General features: G+C 34.0%; 1 protein-coding gene across 1 annotated transcript in view; it reads right to left on the bottom strand.

Annotated features, from left to right (window-relative positions):
• Pik3ca (phosphatidylinositol-4,5-bisphosphate 3-kinase catalytic subunit alpha) overlaps window positions 1–1,661 on the bottom strand; it is a 49,151-nt gene extending 47,490 nt beyond the window's left edge. Inside the window, exon 1 of the mRNA XM_010632441.3 lies at window positions 1,591–1,661. The gene's annotated coding sequence lies outside the window, so the exon portion shown is untranslated. The remainder of the gene's footprint in view (window positions 1–1,590) is intronic.
• Between the last annotated feature and the right edge of the window lie 9,793 nt (window positions 1,662–11,454).

The raw sequence follows: 11,454 nt of genomic DNA, 5'->3' as shown, positions 1-11,454 counted from the left end.
AAAAAAAAAAAAAAAAAAAAAAAAAAAAAGAAAAAGAAAAAAAAAGAACAGATCAGTAAGTAGAATTTTTCCATTTTTATTAATCACTATAACATCAGTTGACCAATGTGTAGAATTTAAAAATTACTTATAATAATCTAGTAAGTCAATGTGCTTCCTTATAAAACTTACTGATGAAAACTTTTCAGCTGGTTCCTTAACGAGTCATTAGGCTGTTATCCAACAAGTGCTTCACATACTATGATTCATCAACTAACTTTTGCTGAAATTAAAATATGGTATAGAGGAAGATGTAAGAAATTTTGGAAATGGGCACTTCAAGAGCTAAAATTCTAAGTCTTCTCAAGGGGCTAAAGAGGTACTCAAGAAAGGTAATAACTGCAAAGATTAAAATGAGATAAAAGAATGTTCCTAGCTTGGAGACTATATGGACATTAACAGAAACTTTTGTGTATGTCCAATAACAGTAATTATAGGGATAAATACATAATGAAATATCCCGATATAAAACTTCAGAGTAATAGAATCAATTATGGTACATAAAGGGCACATTCAAGCCTCTACATTTTATAAAATTAAGGTTAAAACAAAACTGGAAATAAACTTTCAACTTTAGCCAATGCTGATAACCTTTTATTTGGTAGTTGCTTTATGGGCAATATGACTGTAATTTGATAATCTTATATCAATTTTGAGGGACACAACAAAACACACACACACCTTTAAAGTATCTCCACTGTCAATACTGGAAATTACAAATTTACTTTGTGACACTAGCCCCTCAAAAATGATGAGGTATTTTTTAAAATGTAATTATAGGTCCTATTTTTATTGCATAATTCACCACATTATAATAATTAGATTATCACTCTTTTAAAAACATTCTTTCACACCTCCTAGAATAAGCTAATTAGAATGTGCTTGGTACCTCTTACAACTGGCTTTGTAATACTAGTGTTCTTACCCATTAATAGTCTACTCAATAATATCATTAGCTAAGATCCAAACGACAGTGCTGTATTTATGAGTGCATTTTATTTTCCACAAAAGCAAAATTCTGAGAAGAGTATGAATCATTATCTCCAAGGGGGAAAATGTTTCTTTGGACAGAATATGAAACTTATTACTGAAACCAGTAATTTACCCTAGAAATTCCTCTTTTGAATACGAGGAACAGAATGTTTCTTTTCTCTATTCGCACACTCCAAAACTAGCAGAACTGTCCATTTGACTGTTTTTACTACTCTCATATCTGGTATGTGGTGATAGGAAAGCCACCTTTAGCCTAGTTATTTTCAGTACTGATCTTTTGTCTTGTCAGGATGCCATTTTCTCAGGACAAAATCAACCTGTCCTCTCTTCTTTATTTGATCATCTATTTAAAAGTTATTGCAATATACACAGAACATTCTAAAAGTGTATATCTACATAATGTTAAGTATTAAAAAGCGTTCAGATTCAGGTTCTTGGGGTATAGGTCAGCGGTAGACAATATATCTAGTTTATATGGGTCTAGCTCAATCCCCAGCACATTAAACCAAAACCAAAAATCGAACATCCCTCCCCTCAAAAGCAAACAAACAAACCTACCTCCACAGACAAACAAAACTTCTTAGGTTCATATTTTGCAATTTTTATGTTAAAGATATCCCTACAATGAAAAGGTACAAGTTATTAAAGTAAGAAAATACTGATGGTATAAATAATTTAATTCAAGCTTGATTTATGACCTCCTTTATTTGTTTCTTTTGTTGGCACCTCATTATTCTGACTTATTACTCAAGTGTGGGCATTCATTTTTTTTTTTTTTTTTTGAGACAGTGTCTCACTATGTAGTTAAGACTGACCTGGAACTCACTATGTAGCCCAGGCTGGTCTCAAACTCACAGCAATCCTCCTGCCTCAGCTTCCCAAGTGCTGGGGTTACAGCCGTGAGCCACCACACCCAGGTAAGTGTGGGCATTCTTTATGACACTGCCATTTTCTCAATCTATGAAGTTAGAACTTTTGGTATTTTTAACTCTTCTCTTGTACAACCTTTTCAAAATCCTCTATTACTATTAGATCCTGAAGACTTCTTAGGTGGGCCACTGACCTGTATCTAATTCAACAAGCATTTATTAAACAATTATCTCTATAAGAAACTAGCAATTGGGCTTGGGATTCAGCTCAGTGGCACTAAGCCTGCCTCACAGGTGCAAGGTTTTGAGTTCAATCCCTGGTTTAAAAAAAAAAAAAGATACTAGCAATTGAAGTGAAGGAGAGTGATGGAAAAAGGACAACATATTCACACCTGTATATAAGTAAGGATGAAAAGGCTAAGAGTTCAAGCCTTTATTATCTCATAATCTACAAGGAAGAATGCAGTACTATACTATAAAGTGTGTGTGTTTAAGGGAGGTACACTTAAGGAATGACACGGATTTCTGACAAGTAAAGAATGAGAAGGGCACAGTATATTTAAAGGGCAGTGTAAGCACATAGTATTCAACTTCTCCCCTCCCCAATTCATTACCCATATCATCACTGGAACTGGCTACCTAAAGCACATTATGTAATTACACTACTCAAATGAGACAATGTAGAGAATCTCTAGAATCTACAGTATATGGCTCAGACTCAAGACTTCATAATCATAGTAACTGTGTTCCACCCTGACTCTAAACCAGTGGTGGCAAACCTCCAGCATGCATGGGCTATTTGTTATCACTGAAAGCTCCAAAAGGTTCACCGTCACTGCTCTGAACTCTAATCTCATTGGATCAATCTTTTCCCTTTATGGTTTTCTTTGCTTTTGTAAACAGGGTCCATGATCTTTCTTTTGCCTCTATTGCCAATTGCTGCCATTTCAATCATACTCATTCTTTAAATTCAGCCCAAAAGCTTTTTCTAAAGTCCCTACAGAGTAGCACTAAACTTACATTCCATCAACATGCATTCCATCATACTATTTTCCAGTTAATTTCTCTCTGTCTCACAGAAATCACATTTGCTTCCTCTAATGACAAATTAGTTTTGCTGATTCTTAATTTCATACCAATTGAATCTCATAAGTATATACTCTTTTGTTTTTGGTTTCTTTTAACATAATGTTTTTAAGATTTACTCATGTTTTGATTATGGCACTGGGGTAAATTCATGTTTTTTAATTTTTCAGTAAGGTAGTTCTTTTGAATTGCAAAATAATATTACAAAATATACAAGAATTTGTTTATCCATTTTCCAGTTGTTGAATACATAGGCTATTTCTAGCTTTGGCTACGAACAAACATTCTTATATCTATTGTTAGTGGACATATACTTAGATATGGGAAGGATTTCCACCTCTTTCCTATCTTGTCAGTGTGGCTCCCCAAGCCTAAACTGTGCATTGTAACAGTATGGCTTTTGCTGAATAACTGCTTTACTTCAGAAGTCTAGAATTTGGATGTGTACCAGACAAAGGAACGTGTGATCATCCCTCCAGTAAAATTTCTGCACACTTAGTCTCTAATAAGCTTGCCTGCCTCACTTATTCATTTATTTTTAGGTCTTTTGAGACAGGGTCTTTCTATGTGTTTCAGGCTGCAATACTCCCTGCTTTAGCTTCTATGTGCACCATGCCCCACTTTGTGCCACACTTACATAACGTTTCACTAGTACTGTCAAATTTCTTGCTGGGGAAATATAGTGTGTCTTGTGTGATTCCACCAGGAGAAGACCCTTGGGAGTTTGCACTTGATCTCCCCTGGATTTTGCCCCAATAACTTCCTGTGCTAGCTACTTTACATCCTGCTGCAATACATCAGAAAGCCATAACTAACTGCTGAGTTCTATGAATGCCCCTAGCAAACATGAAATCTAGCGATGGTCTTGGGGACCTCCTGACATAGTATTTTTAGTATGTTTAACTTTATTAAAAAGTTACATGAAGGTTTACCATTTTATAGTTCTATCAGCACAAATGAGAGCTCTAAATTTTCTACATCCTCATACCTATGTAGGTGTCACTGTTTTCAAATTGAGCTATTCTCCTGGCTATCTCACTATGTAGTGACAGTCTACTATGGTTTTTGTTGTTTTAGTTTGTTGGGTGGTGTGAGTTAAACTAAGGACCTTGGACATATGCACATACTCAGCTGCACTGCCAGCCCTTACTACCACTTTAATTTGCAAGTACTGATGCAAATATTGAAAATTATTTCATGTACTTACTGGTCATCTGAATATCTTCTGTGAAAAGGCTGAGTATTCTGCTCATATTTATATTATGTAGTTCATCTTTTTAAATGTTGACTTCAAAGGTTGTTCATATATTCTGAATACTAGTTATTAAGCACTTGTAAGTATTAACACTTTCCACCATTCTATGGCATTTCATTTTCTTAATATCGTTTGAGAATGAAAAATTATTCATACTGATTAAGTCCTTTTCGTCAAATTTTCTTTTGTGATTAGTGCTTTTGTGTCCTGTCCAAGAAATTTTGCCTTCTCAGTACAGTAGTTTTAAAATATTTCTTTATGACGGTTCTGCTGTTTATTTCTAAGTAAGTAACTTTAACTACTGTTAGTTTGGTGGCTGGATTATTCTCTTTCATTATAGTTTATAGTTAGTTTATATAAAAGAAAACTATAGTTTAGATACTAACACTATAGAATCAATAAGCTATACTGAAAAAGTTGTATATTCTCATTAGTCAACAGGATTTTTTCTTTGTTTTTTTTAAAAGAGAGGGTCTCACTATGTAGTTTAGGCTGTCCTGGAACTCACGGTGTAGTCCAGGCTGGCATCAAACTCTCAGTGATCCTCCTGCCTCAGCCTCCCAAGTGCTGGGATTACAGGTGCGAGCCACTACTTCCAACTTTTAGTCAAAAAGTTTTGGTCTGACAAAAATACTATATACCAAATTGGAAGACCACTGGCAAAGTGAGACAATATACTTGCATTACATACAACAAAGAGCTAATTTCTGTTTTGTAATTTACAAATAGCACAGACAGTAACGATCTACAAAGGTTTCAGCCGGGGATTTAGCTCAGTGGTTCTGCTGCCTGCCTCACAAGTGCAAGGACCTGAGTTCGATACCTGCTACACCCCCCCCAAAAAAAGAGCTTCATAAAAAGGTTTCAAATATGGCTTGCAGTAAATGAAGAATAAATTAATCAGAGATTTAAAATATTCAAATAAAAACAATGCCAGTCTCATTACTTATCACATTAAAAAACTGGATAAAACTAGTCATTGCAAAGATTCCCTTCAGATTGTTGGTGAGTATGTAAATATTTCGGGAGACAATTTTATAATATGATTCAAATTTTAAACAGATATTCTTAATCACTTAACAATTTACCTTGAGTATCATTTGGGCAGCATATTTGTTTACATGTTTACTACCTGAAGCATTGCTCTGGCAGGTGTCACTTCATCCCCTTGATTCTTGTTTGCACGGGATACTCTTTTGTCTGTTTTACACTGACTATTTTTTGCATACGCTTTTAGTTAGAACAATGTATTTACCTTTCATGTTTGTTTTTGGTGAAATCTATTAAGTTTTAATTATTTTCTTTTACTAATTCATGTTTATTTGCAAAAAATAACCTATAATTTTGTGTTACAATCCATAAAAACTCTTATCATAAGTACATTAGATATAATTTTTATACTTCTCCAAAACTCAGTAACATTCTTTACAATACAAAACAGACATGTGTGGGACACTGAAAGTGAACAGGAAGGAAGTGCCAAAAGATTTGCAAAAGCAGAAACTGAAAAAGGGAGAAATGTTAGCCTATCAGAGTGGAAATGTCCGTGTGATGAAATGGAAAGACAAAAAAGACATCTCCTTATTGTATTCATAATACAGAAATAATTGAACTTGAAGAAACAAAACTAAAAAAATTGCAACAGTGGTCAATGATTATAAAAATTCTACGGGTGGTGCTGACATACTTGACTGATATCTAACAAGCTCCCTTTGATCAAAAAGCAAGGAAAAATATTATTATGAAATATTTATACACCTTCTGGAACAAACAATATAAAACTCATTTGTTATTTATTCAAAACAAGGGAGTTAAAAAGTCACTTACAATTCAGATTACTAGACCGAATAATTGAAAACTGTTGGACAGCAAAACACCAACCAGGGTGTCCATCATCATCTTCACCATTACCCTTGGTGGGCAGACATTTTGTTAAAAGTTATACCACCCACAGGAAAAAAGTGAAGGCCAACAGTACAGTGTGAAGTATATTGTTCAAAGAAAGACAATGCAAAGAGAATGTGGAAAGAGACTAGATATTATTGCCCAGATTGTAATGTTGCAGTGTGTACTGAATGTTTTCAGATATACCGTACACAGAAAAATTACTAGATAAATTTGATAAAAATTGTCATTTTTGTTATTCTTTTTACATTATATTATAAAATTAATGAAAAATTAATGCAATTTTTGGTCATCCTGTATTTAAACAACTGGACTGGGAAGTGGTTAATACGAGAACTAGAAATTTATTATATGGCTGTATTTGTAAAAATTCACCAAAAATTAGGCTAAAGAATACTCAATGCAGCAATATTCACAAAAACAACTAGAAAGAACTAAAATTTGCATTAGTAGGGGGACTGACTGTATAAATCACAACAAAGCATTTTATGAAATACTATATACAGTAGTTAAAACAAATGACATAGATCAGTATATATTAATATAAAAACATGTCCAAAATACATTTTGTACCTTGGAAATGGGGCAAAGCTATATAATAGCATGTTTATAAAAAGGATAAAATACACTCCTGATTTTAAAATATCAGAGTAAAGATTTTTGTTTCCCTAATCATTCCTAGGGCTGGGGATTTAGCTCAGTGGTGCTGCCATCTGCCTCACAAGGGATTCCTAATTTAAAAAAAAAAAAAAAAAAAGCCTAATCATTCCTAAATAAGGAGAATAAGAGTTAGAAAAACAAGCACTTTGATGAATCAGAAAAGTATAACCCTAAACCGCAATACACAGAGATAGGGAAGAATGACATCAGAGCTGAGGAAAACCAAATTTATGTGCCTAAAGATAAGCATGCAAATTCTCATGAAACCTCAAAAGGCTTGGGACTGGATATTCCTGTAACTATTAGAATTCTAGGTCTGTAAATCCAGTTAGTGTGGAGTGGCTTCCCAATCCTCCAGAAATTAGAAAGTATGATTTCTGGAAAAACTAAACCCAAGGGGCGTTGGGCTTTAACAGGCATAGGAGTAGATATAAAACCAGAGGATTATATGAGAGTCTGATTAAACTCAAAGCTGGTTTTTGAGGACAGTTTTAAAACATAAGCAGCCTGTATTTTCTTCAGCAAAGAATCCCAAACTGGGCAAGGGATTTAGCTCAGTGGTTCCACCACCTGGCTTGCAAGCACAAGGTCCCAAGTTCGATCCCCAGTACAAAAACAAACAAACAAACAAAAAACCACACAAACAAACCAGAATCCCAAACTAACCAACCTAGAGAAGGATTGTTGCATTTAGGGGTTTCAGATAGCAGAGTTCACCAACAGTAGAGAGACTGGCTCTCAAATTCAGAGTTTTCAATCATTTTATAATACCTTTTAAATATGAATGGAACCAAGGATTTCAATGCATTTGAGGAAAGTTTCTAATATTAAAGACTGAGAGGGCCAGGGATTTAGCTCGGTGGTTTTGCTGCCTGCCTCACAATCACAAGGACCCGAGTTTGATCCCCAGTACCAAAAAAACAAAAACAAACAAACAAAGATGGAGACCAGAACAAAAGTGGATAAGAAAAGAAAGATGAGACAGAGAAAAATGTCACAGAAAGTGTAATTAAAATACTCCAAGAGAAAATTTTATGCCCTTAAAAATTAAACTAGTAAGAAAAGGAGAGAGAGAGAGAACGAGAGAATGAACAGAGAACAAGAACTGGGGGGAAAAACTCAGTGCAAGTTCAAAGAAAAAGTCAAGGTAATTTTCAAGAAGGCAGAATACAAAGAAATTAGTAATAAGAGGAAAGGTAAAAAATTAGAAAAGCTACCTGGGAAGACTAATATCTGATTAGGAGTTTAAAAGAGGACAACAAATAGAATGAAGGAAACTCAAGTCTGCAGAAAGAAACAGCCTACTGACTACATAGCAAAATACATGTTTAAAACAAGAACACAATGTACACTACCATAAAATTTCAGGATATCCAGCATGAAGAGAAAATAGTACTCAAGATATAGAGAAAGGAAAGACAGGGAAGGAAGGAGGGACAGGGAGAGACAGAGACAGACAGAGATTAAGAACTAGGACGGCACCAGACTACTAAAGAGCAGACCTGGCAGCTAGAAGATACTAGTGCAATCAATATTTTCAAAATTCTTAGTATAAAAAACTTTGAACCATTCTACAATTCTGCACTAATTTAAAATAGTACATTATTGTAAGGGTAGATAGAATATGATACATTCAGCAATGTAAAAACTCAAAAATTTAATCTACTAGTCATCTCTCTGTAGGAAGCTACTACAGAAAATTTCCCTGTAAAATGAAGTAGTAAACCATAAAGGTATGGGCACAGGAAACAGAGCCTCAACACGAGAAACTATACAGGGGGCTGGGGATTTAACTCAAGGGTTCCACTGCCTGGTTCGCAAGCACAAGGACCAGAGTTCGATCCCCGGTACCAAAAAAATTAAAAAAAGAGAGAAAAAGAAAAAGTAAAAGAAACAGAAACAATACAGGGAATTTCCAGGATGCCAGCAAAGACAATTCTTAAGGCAACATACATGAAACAGACCTACAGAGCAATCAAGACTAAATCAGGAAGCATGAAGCCTCTAGGAAGGGTGCCTCAGGAAAATAAATGAATTATGTCACAGGTCAGTCATTACAAAGACAGACTGAAGCCTATGAGAAGATAAATTCAGAATCAATGGTAACCAAGCATGATTTTAAGATGAGGCAATTATTTAATTTAAAAAACAAAGTGGTAAGAAAAAAACATAGCCTCACACACTGTTTGCTTCATTATTTTCTGTTATATAATATAAATATGAATTCTGGATTTAACCAGTCATTGTATTAGTAAGATGAAATAAAGCAAAGGAAGAAATGAGAGGTGAAATGTGTAATGAAGACAATGTCAAGTACTGGTGGAACAACAGAGAGCAATACACCCCATTCATATAAGGTGGTAATACCAGAATTAGCTGCTAAAAAATGTTGAAGTGGTTTTCCTGAAGACCACAGAACAAGACAAGTTGTGGGAAGTGCAGTAATGAATTGCTGTTTTTAAAAACATTGCAATTCTAAATTTAAAACTATTTGCATGTGTTATTATTTCAGTGTTATTTGAGGTATAAAAGTTCGGGTCTATAATTCTTGGTAAATACATACAATTGTGAAAGCTACAGTGACAAGCTTTAAAACACTTTCATTTCCTAACCATAAAGGTTTTCTTCCTTTACAGAGAGAAAGAGAGGGAGTGAGAGGACGTGAATATGTATGTTACAGATTTAAATAAAATGACCACCGTATTTTTAAAATATTTTATTTCTGTATAATAAATCAATCATGCTTCTAGAATAAACGCTATTTGGTTGTGTGTGAAAATACTATTAAAACTGCCAAGCTAATAATTTATGTAGGACTATTAAATTTTTAAGTGAGACTGGTTTATAGTTTTCTGTTCGAGTGTGTGTACTGTTTATGTCAGTCTCTTAGAATACAGAATTTCACAATAACTTTATATTGAATGTCTGAAAAAGACTGGAGAGGAGACTAGCCTTATATCTTAAAGTCTGATTTATTTAAAAACTGGCTACAACATTGCCCCATGTTATACTGGAAATCAAACTAAGTTTGGAAGTGAACTCAAATGGCCGCTACAATTTCATATAGGAAAAAATACCAGAATCTGTAATGAGGTTACAGGAAGGATTACTTAATAGATGGTCCTGGTAGGATTAATTAGTCTCATAGAGGGGAATATGCTGAATTTTTAATTCTTAAATCAGGAACTAGGCATGGTATTGCACACTCATAATCCTAGCACTCAGGAGGCTGAGGCAGGAGGACCACCACAAGTTTCAGGCCAGCCTGAGCTACATAGTGAGCTCAAGACTAGCCTGAACTACACAGCAATGCCTCAAAAAAACAAAAAACAAATCAAAAAAGATAAATGAGGAGTATTTTCAAATGCTCCTGAAAAACAAAAAGATAACAATTCATAAAGATATCCATTATATTTTGGATGATTTATACACTTTAACATAATCCCAATAAAACACAAAAAGGTATGTGTGTGTTACATGTACAGAATTAAGTTTAAAATGTTGTTCAAAAAATTAGGGGAGGGGAGAAAGATTGAGAAGGGTCTAGCCTTATCAGATACTAAAACATATTGTAAAACTATAAGTAAATGATGGAAAATGTCTCATCAATAATCAGATCAACATACTAGTACAGAAAATTAAAAACAAAGAATATATTATGATAAAGATGGCATTTCAAATCAATAGGGAAAAGACCACATAGAACTAGTTGGATACTTGAAAAAAATACTAGGTTTCTAATTTATATTTTATACTAAACTAATCCTATTTGGAATGCAAACACATGTATAAATAAGAAAATATGTTTAATATGAGCAAAGAAGTCTTTTCTAAGTAAAAGTGAAATGAAAAGACAAAGTTACAAAAGAAATAATTCACATATGTAGGGGAAAATATTATGAGCAATAACAAATCAAAACCAGTAAAAACTATCACCATTCATATAACTGACAAAGGGGTAAATTCCTATTGTGTAAACAGAAATGCCTTCAATTTTTCAAAAAAGAATATGAATTGAGAGTTCATTAAAAGTAATGAAGGGGCTGGGGATTTAGATCAGTGGTGCTGCCCCCTGCCTTGCAAGGGCAAGGTCCTGTGTTCAATCCCTGGCACAAAAAAAAAAAAAGGTAATGCAAATGGCCAATAATATAAAAACTGCTCATCTTTACTCAAAAAAAAAAAAATTAAGTGATTCAACATTTTATCTATTAGATTTGCAAAACTAAAAGAAAATAATGTTAGAATATTAAGACATACATGAAAACAAAAAGGAAAAGCTCTCATGAATCAATAAGGCTAAACAAACACTCATTCTGAAGTTCTGAAATCAGAGAAAAATGGAAGGAATATTAAGAGAAATAAAAGCATTTATGAACTGAAGAGAGGTTTATATTAAAAGAGTCACTGCGTAGAACAAATGTTAAAATAATTCTGCACCGAGCCGGGCGTGGTAGTGCATGCCTGTAATCCCAGCACTTGGGAGGCTGAGACAGGAGGATCGCTGTGAGTTCGAGAACAGCTTGGGCTACATAGGGAGTTCCAGATAAGTCTCAACTAGTGAGACCCTGTCTCAAAAAAAAAAAAAAAAAAAAAATTCTGCATTTGAAAAAAAACAAAAAACAAAAGACCTAAAAAAAAAAAAATCAG

This window comes from Fukomys damarensis, unplaced genomic scaffold, assembly GCF_012274545.1.
Source record: "Fukomys damarensis isolate Sample0158 unplaced genomic scaffold, DMR_v1.0_HiC HiC_scaffold_12, whole genome shotgun sequence".
NCBI lineage: Eukaryota > Metazoa > Chordata > Mammalia > Rodentia > Bathyergidae > Fukomys > Fukomys damarensis.
This window is presented reverse-complemented; position numbering and strand designations above follow the sequence as displayed.